The sequence below is a fragment of the Harpia harpyja genome, chromosome 4 (assembly GCF_026419915.1).
Source record: "Harpia harpyja isolate bHarHar1 chromosome 4, bHarHar1 primary haplotype, whole genome shotgun sequence".
Taxonomy (NCBI): domain Eukaryota; kingdom Metazoa; phylum Chordata; class Aves; order Accipitriformes; family Accipitridae; genus Harpia; species Harpia harpyja.
This window is the reverse complement of record NC_068943.1, coordinates 55,567,004-55,585,929: the sequence shown is the minus strand read 5'-3', so window position 1 is coordinate 55,585,929 and position 18,926 is coordinate 55,567,004. Positions and strand designations below refer to the sequence as shown.

Here is an 18,926-nt window from a genome sequence, read left to right as displayed (position 1 = left end):
TTTCTACTTTATTGTCATGTGCTGAGATTGTAGATTCTAAGTTCAGCAAAGACTCCTATTTTGTGTCTACAAGGAGATTCAATGAACATGTCATTTTCTGAATGGTAACTACAGATAGCGGATAGAATAGTATTACTTCCATTGTGATTGACAGTCCTTTTTAAATACATTGAAAAGTCTGTTTCTGTTAACTGTTTATTACTAAAGCTGTTTCAGTAAGATATTAGATAGGGAAGAAGAAAATGCCTCTTACCTATTATTGGTGTTGTAATTTATTTGGATGGCTCTGTTTGCCTGCAGAACAGCCTGGCAGACTGCAGCAAACCTCATTATGGTAAGGATTACTACCAGGCAAGTGAAGGGACAGTGCCCTGCTAGTGAAGATAAAGGCATACCACTCATAAAAGCAGATAGCTCAACCATCTATTAATCATGGAGCAAAGCAGAATACTGCCCATCATTCTACAGAATGGATGGTATCTTTCATTAGCAGTAGTGTTTTCCCAAGGTCTTAAAAACATTTTTATAAGCTTTTTTAAAAAAAACCAAACTTGTCAAATACATATTTTTCACTAGTTTGAAAAAGTGATGACAAAAAAGGGGTATGACAAAGATCTGCAAAATCATGAGTGGTACAGAGAGGTTGGATAGAGACCAAGTATTCATTGCCTCTTCCAAAACAAAAACTGCAGGGGATCAAATTAAGCCATTAGGAGCTACGCTGGAAACAAATTAAAGTTTTCTTCATGTAGCAGAGAGTAGATTTAAGGAACTACTTGCCAAAAGGTATGGTGCCAAAAGCTTACAGGAGCACTAGGGGAGTCTGGACAACTGCATAGAACATAAAACCACTGAGGGTTATTAAATACTCACACACCATATCTAAGTCAAGAACTCTCTGAGCTACTCAGCTGATGGAAGCTAGAAAGTATCCTGTGTACTTACCCTGGTTTTAATCTTTCAGAAACATTCTCATTTGGTCACTTTTCCTTTGAGTCTCCTCTTAAGGACAAGCAGAAGTCTGCTCCCAAGGCTGAAGCGTCCTCCCTAAGCAATGCAGGAAGAAACAAATAATTAGAGAAAACAGGAAACAGAAAAGGTGGAAGGAAAATCAAAAAGTAAGAAAAAAAAAGTAAAAAACAGGGAACTGGAAGAGATTCAGACCACCCTTGACAGTACTCATTGCTCTCCTCAAGTATACACGAGCTGATGAACACTGGACAGTGGTCTGGGACCACGTGGTCTGTGGTCTGAACTGTATGACCATTGTGAAACATCAAACATAGTGAAAACTGTACAGTAAATGTGATAATAACATGTATTGTTTTGCAATATTATTGCAATAAGAAAATGTTACTTTATGCCATTATATTAAAGTGATTGCCCAAATTATAAATAATGCTATTAATTTGTATCATATCAATGCATTACTATTACAAGTTAAATAGCTCTATAAAATAAGACATTAAATGTCAAAGACATTATGTATTGAAATAAAGCTTTTGAAAACCAGTGACATTCAATTAGAATGCATCTTAGCTAAAAACAAGAGAAGCACAGCAATACCTGAATAAAATATTACATTTAGCTGTAATAGATTTTGTAAGTACTAATCTTTGATATAAGCATCTCCTTAAAGTAGTTGTAGGTTTTAACATAACAAAAACATAGAAAGAAATATGCAAGATAATGTTAACTTTTAATCCTTAAAAATACACATAAAAACAGCTGAAAATCTCATTTAGAACTTGAAGATGAGGGAAGGTAGATTGAGAAGGAAGTGTCTTCTTCATAATAAGGCGGCAATTTGTACTTCTCTAGCAGCCATTCACAGCACAAACGTCTACTAAACAATTCAAGAAATAACTTGTAGTGGCATACCCTCACTCATCTTTATTATGGAAAAGTAAGCATCCAACATGCTCAAAAAGAAAACAAGACACATGCATTGAAAGATTTCAGTACCTAAGGCACCTTCCTGTAAAGATCTGCTGTCTGATGCACAGCACTCTCCACAGAGAGAGCTGTAGTACCCTACAAGAAGAAGAATACTCCCCCACTTACACTTTTGCAGCACTGTTGCCTAATGTCCCCTGTAATAACAACACTGAGCAATTTTATTTTAGCTAGTGATGAACATTTGGAACTACCAGTTTCAGGGCACGTATTTTTCCTTTTTAAGAAAGTACCTCCCCATTTATTCCCCAGAACAGCCCAACTGACTACCAAGGTGCAAAGCAATTGTGTAGCACACACACGGATTCACATGCACACATGTGTACGTACTCTGTCCCTCTTCTTTCTCCTCAAAGGAAAACTCTATGGGGCTGGTAGAAACAAGGTCTCCAAAACCACATACTTTCTACCCAGAAGTTAGGCTTCAGAACCAGAGGACTTACTGGTGATCACTTTAGGTAGACCGGCAGAAAATGGTTTTTTCTCTTCTGCTTAATCCTCAAGCAGAATTTCCTTAACACCAAAGACAACTATCTTACAGTTCCACATAAAGTTTAAGTTGGCAGTGCATTGGTGCCAAAAGAAAGAATCATCTCTACCTTGGTCCCTTGTTCTTACCCCTTGCCATCCTCCCCTTGCACTGGCACAAGGGTTGATCTAGGTGAAGAAACTGATCTGGGTTATCAGTAACCTGACAGTATTTTACTCGCCCTACTTCTGGTGGCTTCCTTTAGGTTTCTGCAGCTTTCAGTGTAAATCCAAATCTGGCTTTAATAAATGCAAAGGGCTTTAGGAGCTCTCTCTCTTACCAGAGTCTTTATGTAAGCCTGAACTGGGCATTTGATCTCTAAAAGTTAGCTTCCAGTTAATCTTTTTTATTCCTTTTATGTTATTAATCCTAACCTGATGTTAATATTAATGTACCAAGTAATAGTCACATTAAGTTGAAACTATTGCACTGAGAGTGTGGGAAGAGAAACAGAACTTGAAAGATCTCTGTTGCTAAAAAAGTGTATTGTAGTTAGCTTGCAGACAGTAGAATAACAGCTATTGGTGTTCAGACCAGTGCTCTACACTCTCTATAACTACTCTTAGACACCTTGGGAAACATTCAAATTAAATAATTAAATTTGAACCCAAGAATTCTGAATTAGACTCTACCAATGCCAACAAAACAGGTTGTGGGAAATTAGAATGCAATGGAAATAGTAGCTCCTGATTTACTCTTCAGTTATGATGGCCTTCTGCACATAATGCCGCTGCAGCTGTGCTTCTGTGTGACATCTTGGGGGAAAAAAAAGGATTTTATAAAAGCCAAGCTAAAAGTACTATTTTAAATTTTCTTTTTAAGTGTATAAAGCTTTAATTAGCACTACTCAGCTGGAAAGCTTATAAATATTTGAAGAGCAGTAAAGATGTAGTTTACTTTTACATATATCTTAGCATAAATTGGGGTCACATGTAATTATCAAAATGGCAGTATCCTCTCCGAGATAGTTTTAAGAGGATCACATTTCCTGATAAGTGTTGGGAGTAACTAATTTTAGTGAAAGCCACTGAACCTTTAATGTACTTCCTTTTTATTCTTTAAAAGGATTACTTATGTTCAGAGCTTCATTCATATTGCAATAGGCTGTTCCATGTCACTTTTTGTGACAAGTAGTAGAGTTCTGTTTTATTCTGTGGTTCCAAAGATAATTGGCAATGTTTAACTAAATATTAAATATGAGTCCCCATGAAGGTTTTAAACCTGAATTTTGAGTGAGTGTATAATGTGAGAGATGTTTTGACTATTTTACCTCAGATGTTCTTACACTACCACTGAAAACTATATTTAGCTGTTGAAGTTATAGGTCTGTCTTTAAGTGCTACCAAGGTTGAAATGTTTTCCTGTGGAAAAACATTAGCTATAATCAAAAACCAGAAAATATTTTAACTTATCACAATGCAGTCTTTCTGATTTGCTCAAGTTTCTTAAATACCAGATACCATTTAGAAGAATTTTGGGCTGAGTAAAACTCCTTTGTGACTACATATGCACTAACTACATGGGTATTAGGGATTCCCTTAAAAATACTGCATTATTCCCAGTTGCTGTTTTCTGATGATTCATACAAGATTCACCTCCCATTACGACTCGCTATCATTTAGTGTACCTTCAACTCCAGAGCCAGCCAACATTACCACTGTGAACTCCCCATTGGGGATTGTCGTGGTTTAACCCCAGCCAGCAACTAAACACCACACAGCCGCTCACTCACTCCCCCCCACCCAGTGGGATGGGGGAGAAAATCGGGAAAAGAAGCAAAACCCATGGGTTGAGATAAGAACGGTTTAATAGAACAGAAAAGAAGAAACTAATAATGATAATGATAACACTAATAAAATGACAACAGCAATAATGAAAGGATTGGAATGTACAAATGATGCACAGTGCAATTGCTCACCACCCGCCGACCGACACCCAGCCAGTCCCCGAGCGGCGAATCCCTGCCCCCCCACTTCCCCGTTCCTATACTGGATGGGACGTCACATGGTATGGAATACACCGTTGGCCAGTTTGGGTCAGGTGCCCTGGCTGTGTCCTGTGCCAACTTCTTGTGCCCCTCCAGCTTTCTCACTGGCTGGGCATGAGAAGCTGAAAAATCCTTGACATTAGTCTAAACACTACTGAGCAACAACTGAAAACATCAGTGTTATCAACATTCTTCGCTCTGAACTCAAAACATAGCACTGTACCAGCTACTAGGAAGACAGTTAACTCTATCCCAGCTGAAACCAGGACAGGGATCTCATTACGAAAAGAAATCAGGTGCTCCAGATTCTATTAATTTCATTCATAATTATCACTGGATGAGATCCTCAACCTTGTATGTCTGTTAACAGCTTCCTGGATGTTTCTCACTGTATTGTTTTGTACAGACTAATATTTAGTCCAGCAAAAGCTAAAGTGTTTTAATTGATGCCTGATTTCAAGTAAAGGGGGATCTCCAGATACCAAAGATTTACTTGTATAAGCATGCTTATTTGGTGTAAGATATAGAGTAAAGTAAATGTGAACTAAACTTAACAGAATTCCCTGTCACTCAAGAGGGTATTTTAATTGACCTTACTCTGTTCCTCTTATGCCTTGGTATTGCTCTCAACAAGGTTTTGCATTTTGGTTGCATCAATTTCCTTGTGAAGAATACTTTTTAAATTTGCTTCAGATCCCATGGCAACTATGGCAACACTAGAAGAAGCAGACAGGGTTTCCAGTTCAAACTAAGCACCAAACACAATCTCAAATTTGTTGTACATCTGGAAGGCAGACATTTGAAACAAATGCTTCATGTAGAGGGACTATATCCTACACAGGACAACTTTGAACTTCTATTGAGGTAACACATCTGGTTTTTAAAGTATTCTTTACAAAAATATTCAAGAAACACCTGACTGATCCAGCAGGAATTCACTGCACAAATGCTGAGATTTTACATCGCTGGTCTAAAGAAACTACTGTACCAATAAGTTCACTGTAGACATTAACATAATTGCCTATTACAGATACCTTCCCCTCCTGCTTTCTGTAACATCTTCACATACCCAACACTGCAGTGAAAGTCAGTCAAGTTCAGTAGCTAAAAACCTACTCTAAATGCTGTTAGATCAGAAATTTCTTTATCTCTAAGTAATGACAATTGTTGAAATAAAAATAAACAGTTAAGAACTGTAAGCAACTTGATACATTAGAAGCCCTTCAAAATGGTAGGTAAATGCCATACTACAGAAGTTGTTCACATCTCTTGGCTGAGGATAGTTGAATTTAGAATGAAAGTAATACTGAAGCACAAAGACAAGCCATTTACCCATTTTGACAGCTGGTGCTTTGCTTTTGACTCCAGTAGCTCCCTAAGCCTTAGCTAAGCTCGCTATGCATTGTCTGGTTTTCCTTTTTTTTTGTTTGAAATGTATGCTTCAAAAAGGAAAGGATTGGCATACATGATGTGCTGCAACTTGTTGCCATCCTCCTGGGTTTAGGATGGAGGATCTTGCACTGAGGAAGCATCTGTGCTGTGCTCTTAGCAGAGATTTAAACAGCATATTCCTCAAAGTCACTACAGTGTACAGTGTTCTGAGAGTTCAATACAAGTCCCAATCTTGTAACGCTTACTCTGCTGTAACGTCTGGTGCTGTCACATAAACGTATTTCCATTTATATTGCATCCATACTGATATTAGTACTTCAGTTCCAAATCTCTACACCATGAAGTATTATTGATTTAACTCCAGTTTATTGGAAGCAGACAGTTTACATCAGCAGCTCGTACCTAGGCGTCCATTCCAAAACTACCACTTCCTAAAATCTGGAAAATAATTTATGATAGAGACACCAAATCTCAGGACAGAACCCCTCCTGCCAGCAGGCATGGGTTATACTATTAGCTAAAGTGTTGTCACTCTTCAACATGGCTCCCAATGCTTAAATGAGATTTTAGATTCCACTGGAATCTTATTCAGGATGGATTAATTTAAAATTTTTCTTGTTTGTTTAATTTCCTGTCATGGTAACCATGGTGATAAGCTCTGCAGGAATTACAGAATCATCTGAAATATATTAAATAGATAATGTCACCCAATATCCATTTCAATTTGTGCCATCCTTCAGATATTAGCTTGGAATACTGTTAGCGTTGAGATCCAACTGGCTTCCGTAAATACTATTGAACTAATTGATCCATCTAGTAACAGTATCAAGAGATATTTCCTACCACTTAAAGTATAGTATTTCACTTTTCTGGACCAGTTCCAAAGTATAGCATCACATATGGGCAAGTCCCATAGCCTTCCATTTATTTATTTAAGAAGGGAATTAAATCATAGAACTAGAGCATTATCCACGGTTATTAGCAATGTACTTCTGAAAAGGTTTTAAGGATTTATTCAGCAGTATCAGTAGTAGTTCTATAGATTGCTTCTCCATTTTATGTTCTTTGTATTACTGTACAGTGTGGGGTTTTTTTCATAATACTATTGTGCTATTTGCATTCACTTGAGTAGGTGACTGTGATGAATTTTAAACATAAAATTATTCAAGAAATGTGTACATACCTTGCTATATTTGGAATGAAAAATGAGGAACAGAGTTTGCAAACAAGAAAATAAGTAAGCTAGATGTATCATAAACAGAATACAGGAAAAAACAGTCTTTAATCACAGGCAGCAAGACATCATTATCTTGGAGTTAAGGTTGCTAAGCAACTTAGCTGGTACAAAACCTACACAGCAAAAATGTTACTGTTAATGAACTATAAGTATGGTAATGTCCAAAGTAACATAGATTAAACTGATAACATTATATTTCATATACTCCCTCATCTGTACAAACCTGACAAGTCATAGTAAAAGTACGTAATCTCATTCCCATTTTTCATTTTATTAATTTTTAATTTTGTTGAACCATTTATCACTGTGCAGTAATACAGTATAGAAAATACAGTCTAAAAGGCAATGCATGATGGATAGTAGAATAAATATCAAGTGAGGGCAGAATTTTCAAGACATATTTTCACTTACTACACATGCTACGGAAAGTGTCTTACCTGAAGACCTCTTATGTGCTGCTCCTTACTGCATTCATAAAAATCCTGTAGCTGTAGAATTTTAAGACCTTTTAGGAATTTTGGTCTTTAGATCTAAATCCTACTTTTTATTCCAGGTTCATCAGTTAATTTGTCTTAGAGGCACAAAAATCACTCCAGAAACTATTAACAGAAAGATAACACAAGTAGATTATAATAAATCCCCTTAAAACACTCTGTGGACATATTGAATTTGTCCCAGTAATTACAAATTGTGCTCCGGGTATTTACTAAATAAGCATTTGATGTGAAAAGAGGCTGAACATACCAAAATGATGACTAGAGAAGTTCATTGTGTAGCTCTTAATATAATAAAATGTCAGGATATGTGAATCACAGAACAGGAGTGGGAGAGAAAGGAGACTACGCTAAAATTTTATTTTTTCCAGGAGATGCAAAAAATGAAATCCTCCTCATTCCCCTACCTCCCCAGCTTCCTTCAGAACTGCCCACATCCTTGCACATGAAGTTTGTATGGAGCTGACACTGGTGTGCCCAGAGCTTGAATCCGACCACTCAAATGCTATGGCACTGAGCTCTTCTCAACGAGCAAGCTGCTAAGACAACCACTACTTGTCCTGCAGCAGAGCTGGGTGGACTGTGGCTGGACACAGCCTTTCTTGTACCACATGCTCCTCCTGCTTATGTTCCTTACCTACAGACTGTATTCTAGGTTATTATTATCAGTCTTTGTGGGAAAATAAGGCAAATTCAAGACGGTGTTATCTAATGAAGGTTATGTCTCGAGCGAAGAATTCCAGAAGTTCAAACAATGGCACTTACAACTTCAAAATTCAATTGCTTTACCTGATGAAATATGAAGATTTGTTGGGTCAGTGTTCAGCTTCTTGCGCACTCTGTTCTGCAGTTCAGACTCTGGGGATAAGTGTAATAAAAGTAAGAATAAATGCATTTAAAGTTGATTATGAACTTAAGTTAAACAACCTAATTTCCCTTACATCTTTAAACCATCACGGCTGCAACAGTACTTACATTAACACCATCTCTTAACTGTAGGGCTACGATTGCTTTTAAATTACAAACTAAGTAACCCTTCAGATTAATTTTTCTGGATCCTTGTTGCCTCAATACTCATCCCAAGGGCTTTTACTCTAGAGCATTTTTCCTTGGCTGGTCCACTGACCATAAAGCATCACAGCAAGGCAGGGAGGGGAAGACATTAAATGTGCAGTGAAAGATTTCTGCTGACTTCAGTAAACATTAGATCAAGCAAATAACCATGCATCAGACTATGTGTTGATTAATGGCTTTCAGTGAGAACATATTTCATAAGCAAAGCTTACAGAAGGAAAACATCCATTCTTGTTTCTCTGAACTGTCTTTTAGTGGATGGAGCATGGAGTTAGAGCACCTTGGCAGGGATCTTTTCTGTTGTTTACCAGAGCAAGAGAACTACTACACCAATTTCTCACATAGGAACCAGAGAAGAGGTCGAATGACTGACTGTCCAGGCAGCATGGGCTGTCTTTATAAAACCTGAAACTGAATACAAGTCTTCTGCATCCCAGCTGAATGTCTAAGCGAACAGATTATTCTTATCAACGCAGGAACAGCACGCTCTTTAATGGGTATCAGCTGTCTGGCCTCTATAACCTATCCTCTTTAACCATGCAGCTTTGAATAACTTGTTTTGGCTGTTGTGCCAGGTTGCGTCTCAGGCAGTTTGAACATCCAGATTTCTTTGGCATGAGTCTACCCTTCATCAGACTACACTGATTTGAATGCCCATCTTTCTTCTTCTTTTACTCCTGTGCTCAAAAGGAAAGACTATCAATCTCTTGTGACATTACTCACTCAAATGTAGGAAGTTAGATTAATTTGGACTAAGAACTTTCCAAACCCATGAGTGGAAATCATTTGTGTTAATAGCTGTAGACTGTCCTCTGTGGATTTTTTTCTTCTTCAGCACCATTTATAAACGCTACTTATAACCAAGCTCATTGTTCCACCTTATTTAAGAGCTATTCAATATAATGGCTTTGCTGGTTTGCTCTCTATATGCTCAGGGAAGGGAAGCCCATGAAAAGAAGGAAAAAAGAGAACCATCATTTTGATAGCTCTACAGTAATGAATAGTTATTGCTACCTCCAGACTACTTAGGTAGATGACCCATCTAGTGATTACCACATCTCTGGAGCTGATTGAACCTGTGATCCCTGTGTGGTCTCCCCTCAAGGGCACCTGTTTAACTTTCAGGCAGAAGGAGTTATCTTTCTCTGCTCAGAACCTGTTCCTTCTCTTCCTCAGCAGGGTATTGACCGGAAGCCTCCTTGTAAATCATGGTGATCCTTCTCCACTGTTCAGCATGCAATTCAGCACCTGCAGAACTCTTCCCTCGGAGGATAACAGAAAAGCAGCTGACCGCTCCCTCACTTTTGCGGAGCAAAAGAACAATTTTAGGACAAAAGCACTAGGGAAAAAGCAGATAAATGACTGTAAATTACTCATATACATGCTAATCTAACCAAGATTTGTATCAACTTTGCCCACTCCTGGATTGAGCAAGAATTTCTTTTCCAAAGCAGGGCTCTCCCTCCACTCATTTTGCCTTTTTTTCTTCTTTTTAAGATGGAAGAAACAAGTATTTGAGGCTGAACTGAATCCACCTAGTACCCTGGCAGGATCTCTGTTTACTCTTCCCTATGAAGTCTGCATTTCAAAGGAGTGGGATACCACACCTGGCACAGTTTGGTACCTACCCCGTAACTGCATCCCACTGCAGAGGAGTTGATGCAATCTCCCTTGGATGGCATCAGGTGGATATAAGAAAAGGCACGTGTTGGCCCAGCACCATTGGCCTCCTTCCGTTGTCCCTACAAGTCAGATCTGCTCATTCCACTTTCTGTGTGCCAGTTTTTTTGTCAGTAAAACAATTTCACTCACCTACATTTCATTTGATGCACCCCACAAACAGATACCTGGGGCAGCTGCCCCTCTTGGGTTCATCCCACCAGAGGTCTGACACAGGATGCTTTTTCCCACTTTGCTGTGACGCTTCTTTGTCACACATATTAGGGATTTGCATCAGCTCATAACTTCAGTTTCTACAAGAAATCTGTCTTGTTCAGCCAGGAACTAGAAGGTTTGTATAATGTTAATTCCCTGTTCCTCAGCTGCTCCACACTCCCCTAGCATCTCGCATAGCAAGGCTCCTTTTGAAAGCTCTGCCCGGCAGCCTGCTCCAGTCTCCCGCAGAGAACCTGAAAAGTATGTTTCTTTTCCTGTAACTCCTTTGTGACATTTCCTGTAGTTTTACAGTAGACAAGATTAAAAAGAAAGAAAACGCCATGACCAAGGAGTCCTGTAGTAGGTAACAATTTAAGCTGCAATTGTACAATAAAAGCTTGTTAGGATAGCAGTTTGTTATAGCTTTGCAAGAAACAGCGTGCCACGTTGCAGTCATACTTAGATACTAGCACCCTTAACTATGAAGCTTCCACTGCCTTGTTCTAAAGTCTCTCAAGCGCTTCAGAATGTTTTTCCTTTATACTTAACAAACATTTCAGCATTCAAACTGTGGAAGAGAAGCTCTATTTCTTCCTTATTTAACATCCCAGCACCCTTTTTTTAAACTGTACAGGTGTTTGGGTTTTTTTTCCTCTGAACCTTCCCTCTTGTGCAGGATAGTGGGCTGCAAATGGTACATGAATTATGCACTCCTCTTTCCCCTTCATCCATTTTAAAGGCTCTGAAGAACTGTTTCTTCCTTACAAAAAAAACATTGTATACATAAAATGAAAATCAATTAAATTAAAATAAAAAAAAAAATCTCTGAGAATATTTTACACATGGTACAGCACTATTTCCTTGGGTACATGGAAGGAGCTTTGCTATAATATCTGCAGGAGCTGCTGTAGATTTTTATCCTTCTAATCTCATAATCATCATTAATGTTTTCAATTCCAGATGGCAGCTACTGAAAAATTTGGAATACATGGCAAAAATGACATACCCCAGATTCCCTATCAGTTTCCATTACAGGCTTGATTTGTGGGTTCCCAGCCTTTATAATGATATGATTATGTGCATTTCTGAGCCATTTCCACCAGTTTACCAGAATATGTCCAGTTCTCAGTAGCCTACGCTGGAAATAATGCTGATGTTTTTGACATATCAAAAACATTTTTATTCTAGACTCAATCCAGAAGTTGAGGTTTTGATGTGGTTTTTTGTTTGTTTTGTTGGGTTTTTTAATGAAAAAGATGACAGAGGGGGATCTTGGATTTCACCACCAGCCAATTAACCCTTTTCCCATTCTTAATCAGCATTTCCAAAGTGTGCCTATGAAATCTTTACTAAATCAAATGGGTGTACTTCTTCCTGAAAAATGTTTCTGGTTTGAGTAGCTGACATATTCTAAGAAAAAAATTTGCAGAGCTTCCACCAGATATAGTTTGATGCATTTTGTGCCACTGTAGACTTGCATCTCAAATTTCAACTGTGCATTAGTGCTTTAAGCCAAGAAATGAATCTGACTGTAGAACTTCGCAGCTTTAATGGCTTCACATTTGATTATACTTATACCCTATTTAGTCTTGCAAAGCATGAGAGAACTATGTTTAAGATTTCATAGAAATCAAGTTCAGCCAGCAGAGCCATAGCTCATGAGACCTGTACTGCTTCACTGATGTTATAAGCAAAATCTGCTCAGCCATTTGAGTTACGAGTTCCCCAAATACTTTTTTCTTTACAAATGACTGTACCCTACATTAACTGCAAGAGTAGGTGTTAAGTTTTGTCGTATGATTTAAAACCGTACTATTGCAATTTATTTAACAGAGCTGACTAAGCTTCCTGTGGGAACTGGTGATGAGCTCCATTCCGCAACTGGCAGATGGGTAGAGATAGGAGCAATGTTGACCCTGATACTGAACTGTTAACTAGAAGTTTCCCTAATTCACAAGATGATACTGTACTTAAAAAAATGTAGCTGTGTTGTACCTTAAGTCATATATTTTTACTTTTAACTTTGTTTCTAAAGTATAGTGAGCTTCATGAGAAATTGTATTTGTAATGGCTGAAACCATATTTTACAATTTGAAGTTAATATAATCAATTTGAGTTTTCTTATATTATTCTGTTTTTGCAGAAGGTAGTTTTATCCTTAATGCATCATCAGTAGAACATCAAGTTTACATGAGCGATACTAAAATGAAAGTATCTTATTTTGCAAACCAACAGTCTTAAAATAGTTCCATTAGTGTAGCAACAGTAAATACAGAGCTCACAGAAACGCCCTACATTTTGGTAAATATGGTCATTATTTCTCACTTCTTGTTGGCCTTGTATCTGCAGCCACATGAAGGGTAAACTGTTGATAATTTCCAGTGTAAGCCCTGGCACTGACTCTTTTTCCAACTCCTAATTCTTACCTTTTGTCTCATAGAGGGCAAATGAGTGGAGGCTCTGTCTGCTTCTCTCATTCTTAGATCCAGCTCCTGTTAGCAAAACAATCAGTATGATGATTTGTTAGAGGCTTTTTGGTAGCTTTTTGCATTTCACCAATATACTTGGGCACACAGGACAAGGAGGCAGGCCAGTTATCCTGAATCATACTACAACAATAATAGTAGAGCCAAGGCATTATTTCTTAACAAAGAAACGTATCTACAGATCTTCCTCCATCCCCCCAAAACAACCCACTCTGTGCTGACTTGTTCAGGAATTTTGCCATTAGTAAGAAGTGATCTTACACAAAGATACTGTTCTTGTTTTCCTGAACTGTCCAATAATGACTAAAAGGAGAAATGAAGAGCATTGGAAATACTTTCTCGTGCATGTTTATTCTAGTTACCTAACAAGTTTATGCACAGTTTCATTACGTTTAACATTAGCTGGCTGTTTCGATATCTTTGTTCTACTATATACTGCTATTTCATCTCAACTTGAGGTCTTATAGTTTATTAACAACTGCTGTTAGGTTAAAAAGATTGAAGACATACCAGTTAAAAAAGGTCAGCCCTTAGTCACTAAGCTATGTGCTATGTAACAGAGGGTTTGGGGGACACTCAAATATTTTGTTAAAATTTTTTGGGGGTGTGGGGCAAAAAGGGAGCAGTACAAAAGGAAACACTGGTTTGGGTGTTTATGTGGACATGTTTGAGCCCTCTGCTCTAACAGCGTTTCCTGAATTTTGCTAGATAGATAGTCACCGTCATACACAAAGAACCTTTGAGTGTTATTTTGTAAGTCATTGGGGCCTCTGTTTTAGGCACAGAAAATAACAGAAACCAAGGAGTCTTTGGAAGGTATTAAGCCAAGCCATTGGTTTCAACTGGATTCCATTCAGATACATGGATTTATTAGGCACTCAGGATATGAACTTCTTGGACACAGATAATGTGTTTGCACTACTACAACAGCATGTTTTACACAAAAAATCATGGGTGTGCTAATTTTGCTCAATAATGTACTTTCAAAGTAAATCTCCTGATTGTCCCCATTTACCTGCTTTAGTTCACATTGTGGACTATTTTTGGTGTGCACTCACTAGACTAGTTTAAGATGAAACTAAATTGGAAGTGCACATCAACCATTAATGGGCATTTAGTTCACAGAATGAGATCTTAACTAGGCTGATGTAAACCCCACCCCTTCAAAACACATACAGTGAGTACACTGAGCCTGCAACACCACCTGTTTGTTTCTGCAGATCCACAGCCACTGCTCCACACTATTTGGTAACACAGACACAGCCTACAGAACTGAAAAGCTCACAGAAGAGCAGATTGTATTTTAAGACTTCTTGCAGTGGAAGCTAGTTCTTGTACTTGTTTTCAAAGTGCCCAGAGTTATGAGACTCCAATCTGGATCCTAAGAATTTCTAATATTGCAATAGTTATAAAACCTAGAAATATAACAAAAAGACAATAAGCTGCAAATCTGGAATCAAAGTAGGTTCTAGGTCTCCAACTAAAGTGGGACTGAGGCTGCCTGACAGAATGAAACTAGGAGAAAGTTCCTTCCCACTTCAGTGCTATAGGAAAAAATTGAATCAGAAGGTGAGTGTCTTCTCTTTCTATTCCTACTGTCAGAAGAGAAGATGGAACAACTTCTGACTTATTAGATCTGCATAGCCCGCAAGACTTTGCAAAATAACAAAGATGCAAGTACTTTCTTATGCCTAAGGCTTGCCCTCTCAAAAAGAGATAAATATAAATTATACACACATAAATATATATATTGATTACATTTTATACTTTGCTGAGCACTTTTGGAGATACTACCATCAGCTGGGCAGACCAAAGAATGTATTTTAAGTGATAATACTTATGAACACTAATGCATATTTTCACAAAAAGTAATGCATCTTCCATATACACCAATTCACTGCAACAAGCATTTCAGATTGCTGGTTTATATGGGTCTAGTAGAGTTAACCTCTACTAGAACCTCTAACTAGACCTCGTTCTTTAGAGAGAAGTCTTTTCAGCTGAAATATGTAACTGTTCTCATATGACCTTAAATTCAGCCACTTACCACCTCCCACACTAAACTACGACTATTTTGTCATTGTGAATCTCTGTTGAGTGGGACTGCACGTGCAATAATCACTTTTTGCAAGAAATTACAGATTAAGAACCTAACCAGAGAAACCCATTTTTGTGCATTTTAGTACTTTTCAAGCTATATAAAACAAAGTGAAAATGTACAATATATTAAGCTTGTTTCAGCTTTTGGGGATGAGTAGAAAGACTGTCTTATTTTAAAGAAAGCTTTCTACTATTTCATAAAGACAGCCAAAATAGGGCATGCTAACGACATGGCATTTGGGAAAAGGTATGTATTATTTTAAGGATAATTTGATAAATTGCCATAATTAAGGACTTCATAATGGCTAGGTCTACTGCAGCTGCTCAGGTAAATAAGAGTAGGATGATGCCTGTTCTTTGTTCTTTTCGAGAAAATGCTGTAACTTGACTCAAGCACTGGTGACAGAATTGGCTGATTGCCACTACATCACAGCCATGTAGGATGAAAAAAGGTACAAAAGAGTAAAGGGCAGAACAGAGCCAGCACGTATGCATAACGGGAATTGTTTTCTTATACGTGCAGTAGTAAACTGGCCTTCTTCTCACCTCTACTCACCCTCAGAGCTAGGAAACAATTTAGCCTAGAAATCAAGTAATTAGCGGCTCAGTTTGAAACCAGATAAGTTAGAATTAGTGACAGTATTATCCAAAGAAAGCTCTGTAAGATACAGATTGAGATTACTAATAACATACAACTTAGTTTAAACTTAAATCATACCTGAACCAAACTCAGAGAAACGCTGGATATTTGCCTGCTACTTAACTCCAAAGATACAGGACCAAGTTACACTGAGCATTTTGGTTACACTGAGCTCCGTGGAGACCCCTGAGCTTACATCCCCCAACTTTTGGCACTGACGGGGCACCTAGATTGGGAGTGTGGCTGCCTTGCACTGCCTTGTGGTCAATAAGGGAGAGAGGTGCTTTCAAGGCTGACACAAGTCTTCGGTGGGGATCAAATCTCTAGGACAACTAATCCCTCTCTTATTTCTATAGAGAGTCTTAACTGAAGAACCTTAGTTACGTGCTTGACGTTACATGGGTTGAATTCAGACTGGGGACTCTGCAAGTTCATATGAAGAAAGATTTGGGTCCACAATGCTTGTCTTGATCAAATTTTGAAACATGGAAGAGAATTTTTATAAGTAATTCTCATAGACTGATTTGACCCTAAGTAGCTAGTAGAAATAGAAATGTTATTTTGTTATCAAATAAATACTTACCAAATTAATACATAAGCCCCTACTAGATTTAAATTTTTTTCTCTGTTCCCTGAGCTCTACTAATATTTAAGTTTGCTGGTGTCCAGATAACCATATCCAACAGAAATCTTTGAAGGAAGTCATTATTACCCAGAGACTGAAAGGCAAAGAAAGAATTCTCTTTAGATGGAATTCAAGTGGGAAAGAACAGAGCACATTTCATCTGTGATATTTCCGACTTTACTATCACATCTATAAGAAGATACAGTTTTTTATTGAACAGATGTTTCTGGAAAAAAACATCAGCGTCAGAGTAGCTAAGAATTTCAGAATGGCAGCTGAAATGGTGTCATTTCTTATGTTTTTTATATAATACTGCAATACAATATTTGATCTGCACTTAATTATAAGAGGAAACCATCTAATCCACTTAATGAAACAGAGTTAAATATAGCAGAAAGGAGTACTATAATATATAATGAATTTTGGCAGCTGCTTATATGTAAGGAAATAATAAATTCTATCCTAGAATTTGAAGAATTGAAAGAGGAAGCAAATTCTCATTGTATGCCTGAAGTCTAAAGGGCTATTCACCAGGGTACTAACAATCTTCAGAGTCAATAGCTCAAGATCTCATTAAACCATAGAATAGATTATGCATATTAAAACACTAAGGTCTGGCTGATTGCTCAGATGTGCTGCAGAAGTGTAAAATCTCATTTAGTTCTATTGCTAGTTTTCTGTCCAGCTTTACCAAAGTGCTTTTGAACTAGAAAGCTGCTCTAAGAACTTCTGTACTGCATATTTTCTTTCCCAAATTGGTGAAACCAGTCCACATTTGGTTTGGTACTGCAAACTGCAGTTATTCTATCATCAAAGGATTTATTCTTGCATCAATTCACAAAATAAGATGTCCTATAAAGCCTTAAGCATATAAAAAATGATGGACAGAGAGTAGGTTTTCACATCCTCAGGCTGTACAATCATACTACTCATTTACATAATCATCATACATGAATATTTTTTGCATCAAAAATTATCTACCGTGTACAGTCTGTATATCTACAATCAGTAGAACTGTAAAAGAAAAAAAAAAAAGTCATCTTTAGTTAAATGAATCTCTTCCAGAAAAAAAAAGTCATCTTGTTCCCTCAAAAAATTGAAGGAAATTAAGCATAAAAATTGAGAGAAACAGGTAAAAAGATGTTCCTGGTTAAACATACGGTACTTAATTCAATTAAGTACTATTTCAAGAATAAACAGTTCTAAAAACATTTACTTGATTCTTCATCCAAGTGTGTTAAAAACTAATTTGATCACCAACCACTCTTGGATAAGCTTTGACTCTGAAGAGCTACAGTCATATATAGCAATCCACAATCAATTGAACAGCTGGAAGCACAAGAGTTAACGCTGAAGGTAAGGTTCACCTTTTTAAAAAGTGAAAATAATAAACCATTGCAAAGAGGGCCTGTGGTAGGTTCTCTGGCATTTGAGCTCTCAGATCAGGATTAAATGCCTTTTGGGTCCTTTACTGAAGTCATTCGGGCTTCTTCAGTATTATGAATGATGGCACTATGAGGTGATGGCAGGAAAACAGGTATCAAGCCCCTGAAGTAGTCAAGACCCTAAGCACAAAAAGCTTTACCAATCAACATGAAAAACTCCCAGATATTTTCAAGCAAACGGGATGTCATGGTTTAACCCCAGCCAGCAACTAAGCACCATGCAGCCGCTCACTTGCTCCCCCCCGCCCAGAGGGATGGGGGAGAGAATCGGGGAAAAAAAAAAAGGTGAAACTCGTGGGTTGAGGTAAGAACAGTTTAATAGGACAGAAAGGAAGAAACTACTAATGATAATAATAACAATAATAATAAAAGGATTGGAATATACAAAACAAGTGATGCACAATGCAATTGCTCACCACTTGCCGACCGACACCCAGTTAGTTCCTGAGCAGCGATCTGCACCCACCAGGCCAACTCCCCCCAGTTTATATACTGGACATGATGTCACCTGGTATGGAATACCCCTTTGGCCAGTTTGGGTCAGCTGCCCTGGCTGTGTCCCCTCCCAACTTCTTGTGCCACTCCAGCCTTCTTGCTGGCTGAGCGTGAGAAGCTGAAAAATCCTTGACTTAGTCTAAACACTGCTTAGCAACAACTGAAAACATCAGTGTGTTATCAACATTCTTCTCATACTGAATCCAAAACATAACACTGTACCAGCTACTAGAAAGAAAATTAACTCTATCCCAGCCAAAACCAGGACTCAGGACTCCACTGGAGCCTTTGAAAACTAATACACTGTATTGTACGAAGCTGCCAACAGGAAGCAAACAGATATCCTTAAGTACTTCCTCACCTGTTTCCTTAAATCAATCCTTAATAGTAACACCTACAGCTGGGTTTAACTTTTCCTTCTAGATAGTAAAATATTTACTCAGAAAACAGAAACATGCCTTCTCATCTGCCCAATAAAATAGTCAATTTTACTGTTGATGCCTTCTCAAGTGATTTAATCCCTGTGCATGTTCTCTTTGTCTAACAATTTGTACATCTTTCCTCGTTTTTATTCACTTATTAGCAAAGTAA

General features: G+C 37.8%; 1 long non-coding RNA gene across 1 annotated transcript; it reads right to left on the bottom strand.

Annotated features, from left to right (window-relative positions):
- Nucleotides 1–253: 253 nt before the first annotated feature.
- Nucleotides 254–7,684, bottom strand: LOC128141076 (uncharacterized). The gene is made up of 3 exons (XR_008234888.1): nucleotides 7,539–7,684; nucleotides 946–1,047; nucleotides 254–374 (listed from the first exon to the last, which is right to left on the bottom strand). It is a non-coding gene; the product is annotated as an uncharacterized LOC128141076 (long non-coding RNA).
- Between the last annotated feature and the right edge of the window lie 11,242 nt (nucleotides 7,685–18,926).